This window comes from Artemia sp. Qi Xiang Cuo, chromosome 6, assembly GCF_049724085.1.
Source record: "Artemia sp. Qi Xiang Cuo chromosome 6, ASM4972408v1, whole genome shotgun sequence".
Classification (NCBI taxonomy): domain Eukaryota; kingdom Metazoa; phylum Arthropoda; class Branchiopoda; order Anostraca; family Artemiidae; genus Artemia; species Artemia sp. Qi Xiang Cuo.
Window position 1 is genome coordinate 17,206,798 of NC_142799.1, and position 23,101 is coordinate 17,229,898.

The 23,101-nt window shown below is 33.9% G+C and overlaps 1 protein-coding gene across 2 annotated transcripts in view; it reads right to left on the reverse strand.

Annotated features, from left to right (window-relative positions):
* The window catches only part of LOC148950926 (calcium release-activated calcium channel protein 1-like), a 154,610-nt gene that overhangs the window by 107,922 nt on the left and 23,587 nt on the right, over positions 1 to 23,101 (reverse strand). The window lies entirely within an intron of this gene.

The window sequence follows — 23,101 nt, forward strand, 5'->3', positions numbered from 1 at the left end:
CTAATATAAAACTATGATGACGTTCATTATTTATCTAGTAGGGTTTCAGACAAGGTATTTCTAATGATGTACTTTTGTTTTGATCTGACTCTATTTTTAGGAGTTTTGGGTTTTTATATTTCTTAGCATTGGACTGATCGTCTCTTACTAGGTTGCTAGCTACTGCTGCAACCCAAATTCACATATATATTTATTTATGAGAGGCAGCCTGGCCGAGTGGTCCAAGGCACTGGTGTTAGCCACCAGTCTCTTCAGAGGCGTGGGTTCAATTCTAACCGCTGGTATACGATTATGTTTGAAAGACTGCAGTGTGAAAAGACATCAAAATGCAGTTTTTGGTGGAAAAATTTATTCTCTTTTAGAAATAATTTATTTTAGTTACTATAGATTTTTAACCCAATTAATTTCCTTTAAAATGAGCTATTGAACAACCCTCTACGATGTTCCAGTGCCAAGCTATCTCTGGATACAAAAGAAAAAAAAAAAGAGAAAAAGATAAAAATATCCCGTTTAGGCAGAATGTTGTAGTAGCTGCCACTTTTCTTGATTTTCAAGCCAATATATTTCCCTTGCTGTTCAAGCCAAGGGACAGAAATTTTACTTTGTAGGGGTTTCGGACAAGGCGGTTCTAATGGTGTACTTTTTGTTTTGATCTGACTCTTTTTTTAAGAACTATGGGTTTTTATATTTCTTAACATTGGACGTGATCGTCTCTTACTAGGTTGCTAGCTACCGCTGCAACCCGGATCGTTTTTTAACTATTTATACAAACAGGAAAAAACCTACGGCTTTTTCTTCTTTTAAATAGTAAGAGACGAAACTCAAACAATCAAGTAGCTAACTCAGTCCAATGTATGGAATGGTTTGTTATTTCAGTGATCGTCTTTTAATATAAAAAAAATATAAATAATGTAATCTTAACTATAGTGAAGTTGCGTATACAAGTTAGTATAGGGAAGAGTTTCATCTTTATTATATCATGACGTCATCAGAAACAACAATATAATTTCGTGTTTTTCTATTCACTTCATAGCTCTAATATAAAGCTACGACATTCATTATTTATCTAGTAGGGATTCAGACAAGGTAGTTCTAATGATGTACTTTTGTTTTCATCTTACTCTATTTTTAGGAGTTTTGTTATATTTCTTAGCATGGGACTGATCGTCTCTTACTAGGTTGCTAGCTACTGCTGCAACCCAAATTCACATATATATTTATTTATGAGAGGCAGCCTGGCCGAGTGGTCCAAGACACTGGTGTTAGCCACCAGTCTCTTCGGAGGAGTGGGTTCAAATCTTACCGCTGGTATACGATTATGTTTGAAAGACTGCAGTGTGAAAAGACATCAAAAATGCAGTTTTTGGTGGAAAAATTTATTCTCTTTTAGAAATAATTTATTTCAGTGACTTTAGATTTTTAACCCAATTAATTTCCTTTAAAATGAGCTATTGAACAACCCTCTACGATGTTCCAGTGCCAAGCTATCTGTGGAAAAGAAAAAGAAAAAAAAAGAAAAAAGAAAAAAATATCCAGTTTGAGGAGAATAACGTGGTTAAAGTCAATTTTCTTGATTTTCATGCCAATATATTTCCCTTGCTGTTCAAGCCAAGGGACAGAAAGTTTCCTATACAGGGGTTTCGGACAAGGCGAATCTAATGGTGTACTTTTTGTTTTGATCTGACTCCTCTGTTAGGAACTATGGGTTTTTATATATCTTAACATTGGACGTGATCGTCTCTTACTAGGTTGCTAGCTACCGCTGCAACCCGGATAATGATGTACTTTTGTTTTGATATGACTCTATGTTTAGGAACACCAGTCTCTTCGGAGGCGTGGGTTCAAATCTTACCGGTGGTATACGATTATGATTTATGTACAAAAATCAAATATCTTTGAAAAGACTGCAGCATGAAAAGACATCAAAAATGTAGTTTTTGGTGGAAAAATTTATTCTTTTTTAGAAATAATTTATTTTAGTTACTAAAGATTTTTAACCCAATTAATTTGCTTTAAAATGAGCTATTGAACAACTATCTACGATGTTCCAGTGCCAAGCTATCTGTGGATAAGAAAGAAAAAAGAAAAAAAAATATCCCGTTTAGGCAGAATGTTGTAGTAGCTGCCACTTTTCTTGATTTTCAAGCCAATATATTTCCCTTGCTGTTCAAGCCAAGGGACAGAAAGTTAACTATACAGGGGTTTCCGACAAGGTGGTTCTAATGGTGTACTTTTTGTTTTTACCTGACTCTCTTTTAGGAGTTAGGGGTTTTTATATTTCTTAACATTGGACGTGATCGTCTCTTACTAGGATGCTAGCTACCGCTGCAACCCGGATAATGTAATTAAATATAACTGTACTAGCCTATACTATAGTTAAGTGGCCTATAAAATTTAGTATAGGCAAGAGGTCGTTCTTTATTATAAAGACAACAAATTGTCTGCGGTTAGAAGACAAGTGACAATCAGAATTCATATATATAGAATCTATATATATATAGAAGCCTGCCACGTGCCGAGTGCTGGGGCCCAGCAGCAAAGCCTCCAGGCTCCCGGTACTATAAATAATGTAAATTCCAGATCTAGCTCAGTCCAATATATGCAATGGTGTGCTTTTCTAATGATCTTCCTTTAATATAAATCTGTGGAATTACTAACCTATACTATAATTCAGTGGCGTATAAAATTTAGTATAGGCATAAGATCGTTCTTTATTACTTCATCATTGTGATAACGTTCCCTGCTCTTTTGTCTAGCCTGCTCAATTGTTGCTTCTCTATAAAGTTTATCATTGTGATAACGCTCCTTGATCTTTTGTTTAGCCTGCTCAATTCTTGCTTCTCTGTAATGTTCATCATTACCATACCGTTCCTTGATCTTTTGTTTGGCTGTCTCAATTTTTGCATGTCTATAATCTTCATCATTGTGATAACACATCTTGCTGTTTTGTTTTGCTCTCTCAATTATTACTTCTCGATACGCCTGGTCGGTTGAATACCTTTGCTTTTTTCTTTTCAAGTTACTATCTCTGTTGTTTGTGTAGTACTCTTTCTTCAACTTGCGTATAGCCTGCTTTGATCTAACCATTATTCTAATCAAGAATGAAAGAATTTTCAGTTTTGACTTTCCTTATATACTAATTATGACGTCACTCTATTCACGTCATAACTCTAATATAAAACTATGATGACGTTCATTATTTATCTAGTAGGGTTTCAGACAAGGTATTTCTAATGATGTACTTTTGTTTTGATCTGACTCTATTTTTAGGAGTTTTGGGTTTTTATATTTCTTAGCATTGGACTGATCGTCTCTTACTAGGTTGCTAGCTACTGCTGCAACCCAAATTCACATATATATTTATTTATGAGAGGCAGCCTGGCCGAGTGGTCCAAGGCACTGGTGTTAGCCACCAGTCTCTTCAGAGGCGTGGGTTCAATTCTTACCGCTGGTATACGATTATGTTTGAAAGACTGCAGTGTGAAAAGACATCAAAATGCAGTTTTTGGTGGAAAAATTTATTCTCTTTTAGAAATAATTTATTTTAGTTACTATAGATTTTTAACCCAATTAATTTCCTTTAAAATGAGCTATTGAACAACCCTCTACGATGTTCCAGTGCCAAGCTATCTCTGGATACAAAAGAAAAAAAAAAGAAAAAAAGAAAAAATATCCCGTTTAGGCAGAATGTTGTAGTAGCTGCCACTTTTCTTGATTTTCAAGCCAATATATTTCCCTTGCTGTTCAAGCCAAGGGACAGAAATTTTACTATGCAGGGGTTTCGGACAAGGCGGTTCTAATGGTGTACTTTTTGTTTTGATCTGACTCTTTTTTTAAGAACTATGGGTTTTTATATTTCTTAACATTGGACGTGATCGTCTCTTACTAGGTTGCTAGCTACCGCTGCAACCCGGATATATTTTTTGGGATTGGATGTGATCTTCTGTTACTAGGTTGCAAGCTACCGCTGCATCCCGGATCAAGTTGCGTATATAAAATAGTATAGGCAAAAGTTTATTCTATATTATAAAATTTTGTTTCATGGATCGCTAAAGTTATTATGTAAAATGCAAAAATATTTATGGTGTCTGAGCAATAATTTTTATTCTTTAATGAAAACTAGAAAAATGCCTGAAAATTTTAAAATTAATTAGTATTTTTGATAGGTTCTTACTACTCGAAACATCATAATATAAGGAGGTGTTTGGAAACATAGCTATAAATATATTATGGTCTCAAGAGAACAAAGTAAATTAAGATAAACGTCATTAATCAAATATCTTAGTATATCCTACATGATCTAGTGATTAGGATAGCTGGCTCTCACCCAGTTGGCTCGAGTTCGATTCCCGGTATGGGAAAATTTTACTAATGATTACTTTAGAAGTGTAATTAAAATAATCATCTATATAATAATTAAGGTATTTTTCTAGCTTTTATTGAAATATTCAAACTATTGCTCGGATACCATGGATATTTTTGCAGTTTACACAAGCTGCAAAGAACGCACAGGCTGATCTTTGTAAATTGAGAAAAATTTTACGAATGTTTTACCGGGATTACGAAAAATTTTCAAAATTAAAGATTAATAATTTTCTCTGATAGAATTGATTTTGTTGAAAAGTCAGCTAGAGATGCTTTCGCAAAACTTCATAGTAATATCCAAAAGAAATGTTGCATGCTTAGTGAAAAGCTTCCAAGGTATGGACCGGCAAATGTGGAAAAGTTTACAGATGTAATGGGAAATCTTATACATCACTGTGAATATATGGAGGTATAATTGTCCTTTACTTAGTTTCAGCTTAAATTTGATGATCGAGCCTTTATGTAATACTAACTACATCAAACGACTATGAAGTCATTGATCAATATTGTATATAAAAAATTAATTTTTTCGTAAAAAATAATTAATTAAAAAAAAATTAAGTACTAATAGCACTAGATCTAGAGATTAACTTTAAAATGAGCCATTGAACAACTCTCTACGATGTTCCAGTGCCAAACTATCTCTGGAAACAAAAGAAAGAAAGAAAAAAATTTCCTGTTTGTGGAGAATACCGTGGTTGAAGTAAATTTTCTTGATTTTCAAGCCAATATAGTTTCTTTGTTATTCAAGCCAAAGGGCGGTAAGTTTCCTTTATAGGGGTTACGGATAAGGCGGTTCTAATGGTGTACTTTTTGTTTTGATCTGACTCCTTTTTTAGGAGATATGGGTTTTTATATTTCTTAATATTGGACGTGATCGTCTCTTACTAGGTTGCTAGCTACCGCTGCAACCCGGATTAACATTGGACGTGATCGTCTCTTACTAGGTTGCTAGCTAAGACTGCAACCATGATAATTTACTTAATTAAAGCTAGTATTAAGATTAACTTTAGGTTTCTAGCTACCGCTGCAACCCGGTTGCCTATACAAGTTAGTATAGGCAAGAGTTCATTCTTTATTGTAATTGAATAGAAACTCGTCTTATTTACATCCTAATTAAAATAATGAAGATTATATGAGTGAGCCACAGGGTGCAGTTTCTTTGGGCTTCAGCTCGTTCTTTACTACAAAATTTCCCTTATAAATTTACTATACCAGTATAGTTTCCTTTATAGGTTTCCTACACCAATATAGTTTCCTTTATAAGTTTCCTATACCAGTTTAGTTTCCAAACAGGAAAAAGCCTGTGCCTTTTTCTTATTTGGTAAAGCAAGAGACGAACCTCAAAAAGTCAGGCAACAAACTTCCATTCAAAAGATGATTTTACTATCTTAACTTTTAGTTATTTTGTGCCGTGGTTTGTTCTTTACTAGGTTTTCAGCTATATCCGATGAAACTAGCATAGGCCCCATTTATAATAAATTGTATCGGTTCTTTATGTACGAGCCTCAAAGAATCAGGCTGCTAACTAAGTATAATATATGCAACGGTTTGTTCTTCTAATGATCATCTTTTAATATAATTCAATTATAATCTTAGTTACTATGGGCTGAAGTTCGTTCCTTACTGTTATTCTCTTTTAGAAATAATTTATTTTAGTTACTATAGATTTTTAACTTAATTAATTTCCTTTAAAATGAGCTATTGAACAACTCTCTACGATGTTCCAGTGCCAAGCTATCTCTGGAAAAGAAGAAAAAAGAAAAAAAGAAGAAAAAAATATCCCGTTTAGGCAGAATGTTGTAGTAGCTGCCACTTTTCTTGATTTTCAAGCCAATAAATTTCCCTTGCTGTTCAAGCCAAGGGACAGAAAGTTTCCTATACAGGGGTTTCGGACAAGGCGGCTCTAATGGTGTACTTTTTGTTTTGATCTGACTCCTCTGTTAGGAAAAATGGGTTTTTATATTTCTTAACATTGGACGTGATCGTCTCTTACTAGGTTGCTAGCTACCGCTGAAACCCGGATGCATGCAATAACTTTTTATTCCAATGATCGTCTTTTAATGTAACATGTAAAAATAAAATTATTTTATTTAAAAATTTCAGGAATTATTCTAGTTTCAGTTAACAAATTAATTTTTTGTTAAAACCCCCCAAAAATTACTGCATTTTCAATAATAATGGACAATTATATAAAAAAAACTGTATAGACAAACACCATTTATGAAGAACTATATCAGTCCTTTATGTAATTTATGTAATCCAGTTCCAATCTCGATCTTTACCATGATTTTCAGGAGTTATGGGTTACATTAACCCATGTTAATGTAACCCATATATGTAACCCAGTTATGGGTTACATTTTTGTTTTGATCTGACTCCTCTGTTAGGAAAAAAAAGAAAAGGGAAAAAAATATCCCGTTTGGGGAGAATAACGTGGTTAAAGTCAATTTTCTTGATTTTCAAGCCAATATATTTCCCTTGCTGTTCAAGCCAATGGACAGATAGTTTCCTATACAGGGGTTTCGGACAAGGCGGTTCTAATGGTGTAATTTTTGTTTTGATCTGACTCCTTTGTTAGGAACTATGGGTTTTTATATTTCTTAACATTGGACGTGATCGTCTCTTACTAGGTTGCTAGCTACCGCTGCAACCCGGACTACCGCTGCAACCCGGACAACCCAAATTCACATATATATTTATTTATGAGAGGCAGCCTGGCCCAGTGGTCCAAGACACTGGTGTTAGCCACCAGTCTCTTCGGAGGCGTGGGTTCAAATCTTACCGCTGGTATACGATTATGTTTGAAAGACTGCAGTGTGAAAAGACATCAAAAATGCAGTTTTTGGTGGAAAAATTTATTCTCTTTTAGAAATAATTTGTTTTAGTTACTATAGATTTTTAACCCACTTAATTTCCTTTAAAATGAGCTATTGAACAACCCTCTACGATGTTCCAGTGCCAAGCTATCTGTGGAAAAGGAAAAAAGAAAAGAGAAAAAAATATCCCGTTTGGGGAGAATAACGTGGTTAAAGTCAATTTTCTTGATTTTCAAGCCAATATATTTCCCTTGCTGTTCAAGCCAAGGGACAGAAAGTTTCCTATACAGGGGTTTCGGACAAGGCGGTTCTAATGGTGTACTTTTTGTTTTGATCTGACTCCTTTGTTAGGAACTATGGGTTTTTATATTTCTTAACATTGGACGTGATCGTCTCTTACTAGGTTGCTAGCTACCGCTGCAACCCGGATGTTTGAAAGACTGCAGTGTGAAAAGACATCAAAAATGGAGTTTTTGGTGGAAAAATTTATTCTCTTTTAGAAATAATTTATTTTAGTTACAAAAGGTTTTTAACCCAACTAATTTCCTTTAAAATGAGCCATTGAACAACCCTCTACGATGTTCCAGTGCCAAGCTATCTGTGGAAAAGAAAGAAAAAAGAAAAAAAAAGATGCCGTTTAGGCAGAAAGCTGTAGTAGCAGCCATTTTTCTTGATTTTCAAGCCAATATATTTCCCTTGCTGTTCGAGCCAAGGGACAGAAAGTTTTCTATACAGGGGTTTCGGAAAAGGCGGTTCTAATGGTGTACTTTTTGTTTTGATCTGACTCCTCTGAGAAACTAAGGGTTTTTATATTTCTTAACATTGGACGTGATCGTCTCTTACTAGGTTGCTAGGTACCGCTGCAACCCGGATAATCCAGTGCCAAGCTATCTGTGGAATTACTAACCTATACTATAATTAAGTGGCGTATAAAATTTAGTATAGGCAAGAGGTCGTTCTTTATTATAATAATTTCGTAAGAAAAATCATTCTATTTAAAAATAATTTGTTTTATAACTACAAAAAGTTTTTAACCCCATTAATTTTCTTTAAAATGAGCCATTAAACAACTCTCTACGATGTTCCAGTGCCAAGCTATATGTGGAATTACTAACCTATACTATAATTAAGTGGCGTATAAAATTTAGTATAGGCAAGAGGTCGTTCTTTATTATATATTATACCCGAGTTCGATTCCCGGTAAGAGATATTTTTTACCTCTGATGATTTCTTAAGGAAAATTTACCATCTATATAACGATTCCTTAGAATGCTTCAGTTACTAAGGACTACAGTTCGTTCTTTATTGTACTCTTACTAGGTTGCTAGCTACCGCTGCAACCCGGATTCAGTTACTATGGACTACAGTTCGTTCTTTATTGTAGGTATGGTGAAATAATAATATGCATATGGCTCTTAAATCATGCTCCTCTATGGTTCCATATGGTCTAGTGGCTAGGATAGTTAACTTTCACTTAACAGGCTCGGGTTCGATTCCCGGTGTGGGACAATTTTTAACTCTATAATCTTTGAACATTTGAACCTTTTATAATCTATAATGATGTATAATATAAATACTGTAATCTTAACTATAGTGAAGTTGCGTATGCAAGTTAGTATAGGGAAGAGTTCGATCTTTATTATGCTATTTTAAAAACTTTTTGTTTTTTAATTACAAAAGGTACTAAAAGTAGCAATTTCTTTTAAGATGAGCTATTAAACAGCTCTTTATGATTTTCCAGTGCCCAGCTATCTGGGTGAAAAAATAACAGAAAAGAAGATGCTCTAGATGCCGAATATCGTGGTTACAGCCACTTTCTTGATTTTCAAACCAATATATTTTCCTTGTTATTCAAGCCAAGGGCTGTTATTTTCCTAAATAAGGGTGTCGGAAAAAGCAATTCTAATTTTGGACTTCTTTTTTGATCTGACTGTAGTTTTAGGAGCTATGGGCTATTTTGTTTTTACTACGGGATGTGAACGTCTCTTACTAGGTTGCTAGCTACCGCTGTAACCCTGAACTTTCACAAGATTACGCCACCGCTTTTGGCTTTGGCAATTGGACTTTTACTAGATTGCAGCTATAGCTACTACTATGATGATATAACCACTCCTCACGCCCATACACGCTCTTTATTGTAATTATTGTAACTATGGGTTTTTATATTTCTTAACATTTGACGTGATCGTCTCTTACTAGGTTGCTAGCTACCGCTGCAACCCGGATATTACAAACAGGAAAAAGCCTACGGCTTTTTCTTGTTTGAAATAGTAAGAGACGAACCTCAAACGATCAAGTAGCTAACTAAGTCCAATGTATGCAATAATTTCTTATTCCAATGATCGTCTTTTAATGTATAAAATTGCTATAAAGTTCGTTAAAACGATCTGATAGACAATACTGATGGATAGAGTTTGGTCTTTAAGTTATCATATACTGTTAAAATTCTTTCTTATATGAACATTTCTTGGTGTAGTGGTTAGCACTTAAGACTTTGAATCCTGCGATCCGAGTTCAAATGCTGGTGGACGGTCGTTATTAAATGTAGCTTACTTATACTACGATTTAGGTTTCTGCTGTAATTCTTTCTTTTCAAAATTAAATTAGTTGCTATCGCCTAGAGTTAGTTCTTTACCACATCGTAATAATTTGTTTTATAATAATAATTAATTTTGTTAATTACAAAAGGTTTCTATATACAGCAGTTTCCTTTAAAATGAGCCATTACACAGCTCTTTACTATGACAACGAACCGTTTGATTTAATACTTAAGTTACTATGGGTTAAAGTTCGTTCCTTATTGTAATTTCAGGTATTTTTCTAGTCTAAATTAAAAGATTAAAACTATTGTTCAGACACCATAAATATTTTTTCAGTTTATAACTTTAGCGATTCTGAACTAAAAACGAAAATAAAATAAAAATTAATTTTTTCAATTTTTACGTCACGTCGCTAATTAAGTCATATATGGTTATTAGTACACAATATTCGTTCTTTATTATAATCGTCTCTTACTAGGTTGCTAGCTACCGCTGCAACCCGGATAATGAGCCATTGAACAACTCTCTACAATGTTCCAGTGCCATGCTATCTGTTGAATTACTAACCTATACTATAATTAAGTGGCGTATAAAATTTAGTATAGGTAAGAGGTCGTTCTTTATTATATTCTCTGTAATGTTCATCATTACCATACCGTTCTTTTGCTCTCTCAATTATTACTTCTCGATACGCCTGGTCGGTTGAATACCTTTTTTTGCTCTCTCAATTATTACTTCTCGATACACCTGGTCGGTTGAATACCTTTGCTTTTTTCTTTTCAAGTTACTATCTCTGTTGTTTGTGTAGTACTCTTTCTTCAACTTGCGTATAGCCTGCTTTGATCTAACCATTATTCTAATCAAGAATGAGAGAATTTTCAGTTTTGACTTTCCTTATATACTAATTATGACGTCACTCTATTCACGTCATAGCTCTAATATAAAACTATGATGATCTTATATAGTAATTATGACGTCACTGCATCAAAAATACAGTTTTTATTGGAAAAATTTATTCTCTTTTAGAAATAATTTATTTTAGTTACTATAGATTTTTAACCCAATTAATTTCCTTTAAAATGAGCTATTGAACAACCCTCTACGATGTTCCAGTGCCAAGCTATCTCTGGATACAAAAAAAAAAAAAAAATATCCCTTTTGACGAGAATAACGTGGTTAAAGTCAATTTTCTTGATTTTCAAGCCAATATATTTCCATTGCTGTTCAAGCCAAGGGACAGAAAGTTTCCTATACAGGGGTTTCGGACAAGGCGGTTCTAATGGTGTACTTTTTGTTTTGATCTGACTGCTTTTTTAGGAGCTATGGTTTTTTTTATTTCTTAACATTGGACGTGATCGTCTCTTACTAGGTTGCTAGCTACCGCTGCAACCCGGATGCTAGCTACCGCTGCAACCCGGATGACAGTATTTTATACCAAAGCTGATTATAATCTTGTTTTAGTTACTATGGACTGAAGTTCGTTCTTTACTATAATTTATTATAAAAAATATTACTTTTCTTTTGCTAAATGGATGTCTTTACAAATTAACTACAAATTAACAATTTAGAAATTAACTAGCAAAAAATTTTTTAAGCCTGATGAAGATTTAACTAATGTGTCAAAAGTAAGGTTGCAAGTCGACGATTTTGTTTTGGCCTTAGTATAATTGGTATGGTGAAATAACAATATGCATATGGCTCTTAAATCATACTTCTTTATGGTTCCATATAGTCTAGTGGCTAGGATAGTTAACTTTCACTTAACAGGCTCGGGTTCGATTCCCGGTGTGGGAAAATTTTTAACTCTATAATCTTCGAACATTTGAACCTTTTATAATCTATAATGATGTATAATATAAATACTGTAATCTTAACTATAGTGAAGTTGCGTATGCAAGTTAGTATAGGGAAGAGTTCGATCTTTATTATATTTTAATGTAACAAATCCAGCTGGTGTCTTTTTCTTTTAATTTGTAGTTCAGCTATCAATAAAACCCTATCATTACTGTATCATTAACTATAATTAAGTTGAGTATCTAATCTATTATAGGCAAGAGTTCGTTCTTTATTATAATGAATAACAAAGAAAATATATTGGCTTGAAAATCAAGAAAATTGATTTTAACCACGATATTCTCCACAAACGGCATCTTTTTTCCGCCTTTTTTTCTCCTCAGCTAGCTGGGCACTGGAAAATCATAGAGAGTTGTATAATAGCTCATTTTAAAGGAAATTGCTACATCTAGTGTCTTTTATATTTAAAAATAAAATAGTTTTTAAAGTAGAATAAATTTTGTCAAAAAACTGCATTTTTGATGTATTTTCATGCTGCAGTCTTTTCAAAGATATTTGAATTTTGAACCAATCAAACAGTTCATGGTAATGAACTCTATAGTAAAAATTTAAATAGGCTAGAGGTCGATCTTTACCATACTATAATGCCTTATGTATGATATCCTAATGATCGTCTTTTTGTAATTCTTTATGGTTCCATATGGTCTAGTGGCTAGGATAGTTAACTTTCACTTAACAGGCTCGGGTTCGATTCCCGGTGTGGGAAAATTTTTAACTCTATAATCTTCGAACATTTGAACCTTTTATAATCTATAATTATGTATAATATAAATAATGTAATATTAACTATAGTGAAGTTGCGTATGCAAGTTAGTATAGGGAAGAGTTCGATCTTTATTATAATAATAACAAAATTTAATTAGAGTTCGTTCTTTATTGTTATGTTAGCATTGGACGTGATCGTCTCTTATTGTGATATTCATGAATGAGACCATTTACAGTTTTGACGTTTCTTATTTAGTAATTATGACGTCACTGCATCAAAAATACAGTTTTTATTGGAAAAATTTATTCTCTTTTAGAAATAATTTATTTTAGTTACAAAAGGTTTTTAACCCAATTAATTTCCTTTAAAATGAGCTATTGAACAACCTTCTACGATGTTCCAGTGCCAAGCTATCTCTGGAAAAGAAAGAAAAAAGAAAAAAATATCCCGTTTGGGGAGAATAACGTGGTAAAAGTCAATTTGCTTGATTTTCAAGCCAATATATTTCCCTTGCTGTTCAAGCCAAGGGACAGAAAGTTTCCTATACAGGGATTTCGGACAAGGCGATTCTAATGGTGTACTTTTTGTTTTGATCTGACTCCTTTGTTAGGAACTATGGGCTTTTATATTTCTTAACATTGGACGTGATCGTCTCTTACTAGGTTGCTAGCTACCGCTGCAACCCGGATAATAACAAAATTTAATTAGAGTTCGTTCTTTATTGTTATGTTAGCATTGGACGTGATCGTCTCTTATTGTGATATTCATGAATGAGACCATTTACAGTTTTGACGTTTCTTATATAGTAATTATGACGTCACTGCATCAAAAATACAGTTTTTATTGGAAAAATTTATTCTCTTTTAGAAATAATTTATTTTAGTTACAAAAGGTTTTTAACCCAATTAATTTCCTTTAAAATGAGCTATTGAACAACCCTCTACGATGTTCCAGTGCCAAGCTATCTCTGGAAAAGAAAGAAAAAAGAAAAAAATATCCCGTTTGGGGAGAATAACGTGGTAAAAGTCAATTTGCTTGATTTTCAAGCCAATATATTTCCCTTGCTGTTCAAGCCAAGGGACAGAAAGTTTCCTATACAGGGGTTTCGGACAAGGCGATTCTAATGGTGTAGTTTTTGTTTTGATCTGACTCCTTTGTTAGGAACTATGGGTTTTTATATTTCTTAACATTGGACGTGATCGTCTCTAACTAGGTTGCTAGCTACCGCTGCAACCCGGATTTTAGAAATAATTTATTTTAGTTACTATAGATTTTTAACCCAATTAATTTTCTTTAAAATGAGCTATTGAACAACCCTCTACGATGTTCCAGTGACAAGCTATCTGTGGAAAAGAAAAAAAAAGAAAAGAGAAAAAAATATCCCGTTTGGGGAGAATAACGTGGTTAAAGTCAATTTTCTTGATTTTCAAGCCAATATATTTCCCTTGTTGTTCAAGCCAAGGGACAGAAAGTTTCCTATGCAGGGGTTTCGGACAAGGCGGTTCTAATGGTGTACTTTTTGTTTTGATCTGACTCCTTTGCTACGAACTATGGGTTTTTATATTTCTTAACATTGGACGTGATCGTCTCTTACTAGGTTGCTAGCTACCGCTGCAACTCGGATTGCTAGCTACCGCTGCAACCCGGATTATTTATCTAGTAGGGTTTCAGACAAGGTAGTTCTAATGATGTATTTTTGTTTTGATCTTACTCTATTTTTAGGAGTTTTGTTATATTTCTTAGCATGGGACTGATCGTCTCTTACTAGGTTGCTAGCTACTGCTGCAACCCAAATTCACATATATATTTATTTATGAGAGGCAGCCTGGCTGAGTGGTCCAAGGCACTGGTGTTAGCCAACAGTCTCTTCGGAGGCGTGGGTTCAAATCTTACCGCTGGTATACGATTATGTTTGAAATACTGCAGTGTGAAAAGAAATCAAAAATGCAGTTTTTGGTGGAAAAATTTATTCTCTTTTAGAAATAATTTATTTTAGTTACAAGATTTTTAACCCAATTAATTTCCTTTAAAATGAGCCATTGAACATCCCTCTACGATGTTCCAGTGCCAAGCTATCTCTGGAAAAGAAAAAAAAAGAAAAGAGAAAAAAATATCCCGTTTGGGGAGAATAACGTGGTTAAAGTCGATTTTCTTGATTTTCAAGCCAATATATTTCCCTTGCTGTTCAAGCCAAGGGACAGAAGGTTTCCTATACAGGGGTTTGGGACAAGGCGGTTCTAATGGTGTACTTTTTGTTTTGATCTGACTCCTTTGTTAGGAACTATGGGTTTTTATATTTCTTAACATTGGACGTGATCGTCTCTTACTAGGTTGCTAGCTACCGCTGCAACCCGGACTATGGGTTTTTATATTTCTTAACATTGGACGTGATCGTCTCTTACTAGGTTGCTAGCTACCGCTGCAACCCGGATTTTGGCCTTATTATAATTGGTATGGTGAAATAATAATATGCACATTGCTCTTAAATCATACTTCTTTATGGTTCCATATGGTCTAGTGGCTAGGATAGTTAACTTTCACTTAACAGGCTCGGGTTCGATTCCAGGTGTGGGAAAATTTTTAACTCTATAATCTTCGAACATTTGAACCTTTTATAATTTATAATGATGTATAATATAAATAATGTAATCTTAACTATAGTGAAGTTGCGTATGCAAGTTAGTATAGGGAAGAGTTCGATCTTTATTATAATTTTCAAGATACTATCTCTGTTTTCTGTGTAGTACTGTTTTTTTAACTTGCGTGCAGCTTGCTTTGATCTAACCATTATGTAATTCACGAATGAGACCATTTACATCTTTGTCGTTCTTAAGTAGTAAAAGTCGACGATTTTGTTTTGGCCTTATTATAATTGGTATGGTGAAATAATAATATGCATATGGCTCTTAAATCATACTTCTTTATGGCTCCATATGGTCTAGTGGCTAGGATAGTTAATTTTCACTTAACAGGCTCGGGTTCGACGAACATTTGAACCTTTTATAATTTATAATGATGTATAATATAAATACTGTAATCTTAACTATAGGGAAGTTGCGTATGCAAGTTAGTATAGGGAAGAGTTCGATCTTTATTATAATCTTTTTTTCCACTCGCGTGAGACCATATTTTTTCAAGGTTTAAAATTATTAAGTACACAAAATCCCGTGTCGAGTATCTAAAACCTAGCATTAAACAAAACTAATTTTAAAATTTTCAGGTATTTATCTTGTTTGAATTACAAAATTAGTATTATTGGTTAGACACCATAAATATTTTTGCAGTTTACATAATAAGTTTAGCGATTCTGGACTTAAAACTAAAATCATTGCAATGATGAGACAATAATATGGAGATATGTACTTTACGGGTTAAAAACCAAAAAAAGTTTGGTTACAGGATACAATAATAAATTTGAACTGAGATGAAAAAAAATTTTCTTCCAGGAGACAAAAAGAAAAACTAATTTTAGAATTTTCATGTATTTTTGTTGTTTAAATTCAAAAATTACTATTACTGATTAGGCATCATAAATATTTTTGCAGTTTACATAATAATTTTAGCGATTAAGCCAAAAAAGAAAATTTTGGTTCCAGGAGTTTCGGTTACTATTGAGACAAGTAGCTATTATTACTATAGAGTTCATTACCATGGACTGTTTTATTGCTTCAAAATTCAAATATCTTTGAAAAGACTTCAGTATGAAAATACATCAAATATGCAATTTTTTTGACAAAATTTATTCTACTTTAAAAATTATTTTATTTTTAAATACAAAAGTGAATAGATTTTGCAATTTCCTTTAAAATGAGATATTATACAGCTCTCTATGATTGTCCAGTGCCCAGCTAGCTGAGCAGGAAAAAAAGCGGAAAGAAAAAAATATCCCGTTTGTGGAGAATAACGTGGTAAAAGTCAATTTTCTTGATTTTCAAGCCAATATATTTTCTTTGTTATTCAAGCCAAAGGGCGGTAAGTTTCCTTTATAGAGGATTCGGGCAAGGCGGTTCTAATGGTGTACTTTTTGTTTTGATCTGACTCTTTTTTTAGGAGTTGGGGGGTTTTATATTTCTTAACATTGGAGGTGATCGTCTCTTACTAGGTTGCTAGCTACCGCTGCAACCCGGATTACTATCTCTGTTTTTTTTTGTAGTACTGATTTTTTAACTTGCGTGTAGCTTGCTTTGATCTAACCATTATGTATTCATGAATGAGACCATTAACAGTTTTGATGTTTCTTATATAATAATTATGACGTCACTGCATCAAAAATACAGTTTTTAGTGGAAAAATTTATTCTCTTTTAGAAATAATTGATTTTAGTTATAAAAGGTTTTTAACCCAATTAATTTCCTTTAAGATGAGCCATTGAACAACCCTCTACGATGTTCCAGTGCCAAGCTATCTCTGGAAACGAAAGAAAGAAAGAAATATCCCGTTTGGGGAGAATAACGCGGTTAAAGTCAATTTTCTTGATTTTCAAGCCAATATATTTCCCTTGCTGTTCAAGCCAAGGGACAGTAAGTTTACTATTCAGGATTTTCGGACAAGGCGGTTCTAAGGGTGTACTTTTTGTTTTGATCTGACTCCTTTTTTAGGAACTATGAGTTTTTTTATTTCTTAACATTGGACGTGATCGTCTCTTACTAGGTTTCTAGCTACCGCTGAAACCCGGATTGCTTAACATAAACTTCATTAAACAGATATTTTCCAATATTATGTATGGTCTAGTGGTTAGCATAGCTGGCTCTCAACTAGTTGGCCTGAGTTTGATTCCCGGTATGGGAAATTTTTACCTATGATGATTTCGTGAGGGAAATTAATCATCTATATAATGATTCCTTATAATGCTTAACTTACTATTGACTAAAGTTCGTTCTTTAATGCAAAATAAGTGAAACTAATTTTAAAATTTTGAGGTATTTGTCTAGTTTTAATTAAGAAACTAAAATTATTGTACAGACACCATTTTGCAGTTTACATAATAACTTTAGCGATCCTGAACTGAGAACTAAAATAAAATAACCGTGTCAAAAGATAAACGTGCATGAGTATTGTATTCACTTCTTTCGTCATATATGACGTAATAAGTGAAACCAAATTTAAATCTCAGGTATTTTTCTAGTTTTATTGAAAAAATTATAATTATTGCTCAGACGCCATAAATATTTTTGCATTTAACATAATAACTTTAGCGATCCTAAACTAAGAACTAAAAAAGAATCTTTTTTATATTTTAGGACACGTTACTTGGCAAAATGGCCGTCTTAACGAATTTTTAGATATTGCTCAAAAGGAAATCCACAATATCATCTTGTTTTGTTTCAATTAATATTTCAATAAATTGAGTAAATGCATCTGACCCACGACGTAAAAGTTTCATATAATATTCCAAAGACTGAAAACCATTTCTCATTATATCTTTAAGCATTCTTTGAGCAAATATTTTCCTTTGAAGAGATAACTCTTGAAAATCATCAGCGGGAATCAAACATTTTTTGAAAGTCACTCAATTCCCTATGATTTTTTGTTTCTTAAATTCAGGCATTTTAATCCTGACACTCTCACTTCCGATTATAGACTAAAAATCAATAAAGATTCTTCCTCGCTAGTAAAATGTCTAAAAAAATTACTCCTTTTTTATATATTGATTCAGATCGCTGTCTTCAATATATTTCACTAATGCATTTAATCCATCTTTAAATTTTTGTATACGCATTATATTCACTTTTGCTGCAAAGTATAACTGTTCTTCCGACTTTTATTTGCTCAATTATTTTACATATCATACAAACATCTCGTCCCATTCTAGGGTTAACCGACAACCTCTTGTAATTTCTACTGCTACGTAAGGCACCCTAGGTTCCGTTTCGCCATTGCTAGTGGCTTCAATACCCAATAGAGTAATAGCATCCGTTACAAAAGAATAATATCCTCGATGTTGACGCACTGAACTACTTTTCAATACTGAGATGAGTGAACCCAAGATCTAACATGTTACACGTCGTTGACCGTCAAAACAGGTTTTTGCTTGATTATAAAGGTCCACCGGAACCAAAACACGTCACGTAAGATTACGTCATCTTCATCTGTAAATATTGGACCATGATCAATTTTGTACAACCGGGACCTCCCCGCGTGACTAGCGGACTCTCATAAGTCCTATTACTTTACAACCATAGAAATATTTGAAGTAAACCCCCCTATTACATAACAAGCACCTGCTTCTTGAAGAAAACACTCCCTATTATGTAACACACACCTGCATCACTTAGAAAATTAATAACAGCTGGGTCTTGAGGGAATCGCCGTTAAACTGTTCCTTCATCTTAAATCATTAAAGGAAGAAAAGAGTGTGGGCTATGTGTATGCCTAATAGCAGTGATGGGATACTGCTTACATAATGACTTGGTGTGAAAGCGCCAAACTCATATAAACACGTAATCCCATACTTTGAAGAAAATCCATTTGGCAATGTGTCCATTTGGCAACCTTGATGATACAAAAAGGTTGGCATGATTTGACCAATAAGCTATTGACTTGGTCGAAACTATCGTGGTTTTGTTATATTTGTCATCTTGTTTCGCTTTGTACGGCCTTTCTTCATGGCCACGCGGAGTCTTTCAAGTGTTTTACGCGTTATTTCGTTTTGTTTTAATGCATTTTCTGTTTGATTACTGATGTTCTCGATTTGTAATTTTCCCTTTCCTTTTATTCTTTTATGTTCTGGTCTTATACTTAGAAGTTTATTTAAACTAGAAATAATTCTACTTGCATAAATTTTAACATATTTGACTAAATCTTTCCGAGTCAACCTCAATGGGTCTGTTAAATTCACTTTCGGTTTGAATGCTACATTAATATATATTCTTGATTTTCCTTGTTCACTACAATCATCAGAAGATACCTGCTTCGCAGTCTGTATTAGATGTTGCACTAAATCTTCAAAATTTGTATTGTTTATTTCCCACTTAGACGACTTAGTTTCAAGTCCACTTTCACATGGGGATAGGTCTTCACCTTGATACTGTTCCACTGATCGTACACAGTTTTTGTCTCCTGAAAAATTACCTAATTCTGCTTCAGTCAAGTTTACCTGAAATTTGGTTTCATATCCACGAAATCGAACTAAAAATTGAAGAGATTCTGTTTCATTGAGAAAGCTGTTCGTCTCTTTTTCTTTGACGTTTTGTAATTGTCTCCATGCACTGTATTCATGTTTTCTACCCAGTAATCCTGTTCTAGCAGAAGGCAGTAAGGTAATCCGACACCCCTTTGTTATCCCGTTCTCTTTGAGTGAGCCTTTTTTCAGTTGAGTATCACTAAACGATAAGACAAAATTTTCTTTGGGAATTTTTAGATATATTGAAATAGCATTTTTTAGACGTTCAATGGTATCTGTATTACGGACTTTAGCTTCTAAATTATTTCCAATGACTGGAAAAATCACAATACTAAAATCATATGGCACTAAAGTAATCTGAGATCCCTCTGGTAGATCATCCTTACTCGTGAGTTGTCTGTCTCTATATAATAGAGTGAAATTTTTTGGGGGAATTTTTGTATATTTTGATAAGGCACTTCGTAGACATTCAATGGTGTTTAACTTGAAGCCTTCGGCTTTCAAATTATTCTCAGTTACTGGACAAACAATAATGCTGAGATCATTCAGCAGTAAGACAATTTGAAATCCCATAAATTTGAATGAATTCCTTGCTATTTCATTCGGATAGCTTTCAAATAGATATTGAGATTCTTTAAAATTACTCATTTATTTATTCTTTTGTGAGCTTTTCTCGAATTATAAACCTCAACTGTTTACGGTTTTGCAAAATCTCGCAAATGTTACTGTCAAAAAGTCAACAGAAAAATAACAGACAGATTTGATTAATGCTAAACTGCCATAATTGTGCATTTTCATTCTGCTACTGAAAAATAAAATTTGATCATAAATCTAAAAGACACTCTCACAAATACTACAACTTCGATTATGCATCATAATTTAGCTGAATTCTAGGGAGCGCAATGCCAGGCTACTATGCCATAGGCCAATACAGAGCGGACCCTTTTAAAAATGTATATATTTGAGGGGATATAAAAGTGTTGCCAATGAATAAAATGCTTGATTACTTCCTTGCCGTGTGAGACGAAGTTTGTCAGTCCAGTGCCAACAAAAATACAAAACACTCCAGTTATTGTTGTTATTCTTTTTTTTTGGAGGGACACATTCTTCAATTATAAGACAAACGCTTCTCAATCAGAGAAGTATTTTTCAGTAATTCTTTGTCTTATCAGAGAAGTTTTTCAATTCTAGAAGCCTTCTCAAAGACTAAGATAATATTATGTGTCTGCTATAGGTCTCTACGATAACCATCTTGCCTTAACGTTCCCGATGGCAGTGTCCGGTTATACGTAAATCTGCCTCAAGATAAAACACCCTGATTCCAACACACTATCACGTTTGGAAATACAAGGCAATTTTTTATTGTAACTGGATATCTATTCGTGTCATCAATTTACTTCTTTGTTTGATATTCTAGGTCAAACTTGGCTAATACACTGGATGTATTAGAAGCAGTTAAGGTCAAAAACATCAAAAGGCATTGCTTTTTGACCTCTCAGGGTATCCGCTTCGCAGAAATGTTATAAAACTAATAACGTGAATTGAAGTTATGAAGTATTTTGCAATAGGTTGCATAGGTTGCATCAAGACGCTAGGTAATTGTAGACAGAGAAAAGCCAAGACAGATAGTCCAAGTAATTGAGAGGCAGTTTAAACGGCAGGGGCACGGGTAAATGGCAGGAGTATGCATGACTCTTTTATTGGACACATACTTGTCAGGTTAGTTTTTGGAAAGGCATGCCTGCCTAGAGTCTTTGGCATGCTGATCAAGAATTCAAAAAAGGCAAACAAGGCACACCCGCCTATGGTCTCAAGAAGGTTGACCAAGAATTTAAAATTGACATAGGACCATAAATTTGCTTGAAATAACTTTATTTGCTTGAGCCATCTTTATCTTTCCATAACACCAGTGTCGTAGAATCTGACTTTAATTTTGATGGTGAACTTGTTTTGGCTCCAGTGTGCGCTGTAAGGCCTGTAATAACTGACTAAAACAAATCAAAGAGATAATTTTGTCTGAACCCGAATCACAAGTAATTCTAAAACCTTTATAACCAGTCTTAATCGTAATTAAATAAAAAAAACAAGTTTTTTTAACTGAAAGCAAGGAACGACGTTAAAACTTAAAACGAACAGAAATTATTCCGTATATGAAGGGGGATGTCCCCTCCTCAACGCCTCGCTCTTTACGCTAAAGTTTTTTTATTGTTTAAAAAAATAGAGTTGTGAGAAAGTCAAACTTTAGCGTAAGGAGCGAGGCGTTGAGGAGGGGACAGCCCCCTTCATATACGGAATAATTTCTGTTCGTCTTAAGTTTTAACGTCCTTCCTTACTTTCAGTTAAAAAAAACTTGTTTTTTTTAATTTAATTTTTGAACGTTTTTGAATTAATGCAGGTTTTGATTTTGGCTCACCGTACATGAATAATTAAAACAAAATTTGCATATTATATTTGGTTAAATGGCTTTCTCGAAACTTGTTTAATTTTATTTACGAACGTTTTTATTAGTAATAAATATACGTAACTTAGAAATAACTTACGTAAAGAACTTCTATATTCATAAATTTTTAACACGTATATTAGGGGGTTCACCCCCTAGTCAAGACCCTGCTCTTTAAACTATAGTTCGAATTTTTTTTTCCAGTTCTTTAAAAATGACCTCTTAATCACAATCAGTTTATCAGTTGAAAAACTTGTTTTTTTTTATTTAATTCCTGATCTTTTTCTTTAATAATGCTGGGAAATCCGGCGCCCCCTTCATAGCAATGTTCCTTCCCCCATGAAAACTTCCTTCATGGAAAGATCCTTCCATATCGCCCCCGACCCGCTCCGTCCCCCACCTTCCTTCCCCACCTACCAGAAAAAATCTCCTCTGAAAAAGTCTGTATACTTCCCAATAACCAATACTATATGTTAACATTGAGTAAAGTTCATAACTTTCAGCCCTCCCCCTGGGGACTTTGGGGGATCAAGTCATCCTAAAAGACATTTTTATCATATTTTCGACCATGCTGATCAAAATGGCTATCTCAAAATTTTGATCGGGTGACTTTGGGAAAAAAATGAGCGTGGGAGGGGGCCTAGTTGCCCTCCATTGTCTTTGGTCACTTAAAAAGGGCACTAGAACTATTAATTTCCGTTCCAATGAGCCCTCCCACGATATTCTGTGTGGGGGGGGAGGATAGGTGCCCCTCATACACTTTCGATCATTAAAAAAAGTACTAAAACTTTAAACATAAAATTGAGATAGCATTTTTTGAGGTTTTAACGACAACACTCTGTAGAAAAAACTATAATTGCCCTAGGTCCTAACTTAAAACCCTTGCACTGAGGTTTGTGGTGGAGTGCCCTCCTCAAAAACACATTTTCTATCCGAAAATCAACTACGCTGAAGAAAATATCTATCTCAAAATTTTGATTGGATGTGCTTGGGGGAATGATGGGGGGGGGGGGGGGCTAGTTGCCCTCTAATCACTTTCGACTATTAAAAGGGGTTCTAGAACTCTCGATTTCCAATCGAATGAGCCCCTTTTGAAGTCTCTACGACTACCCCCTCCATATGAAGTGCCCTTCTCTAAAGTAACAAAATAATATATGGTATATTGTGCCAACATTGTTCTTATATGCCCTCAGTGCATAACTTAAAACACTTGCCCCGAGGGTTGTGGGGGAGTGTCCTCCTCAAAAGGATATT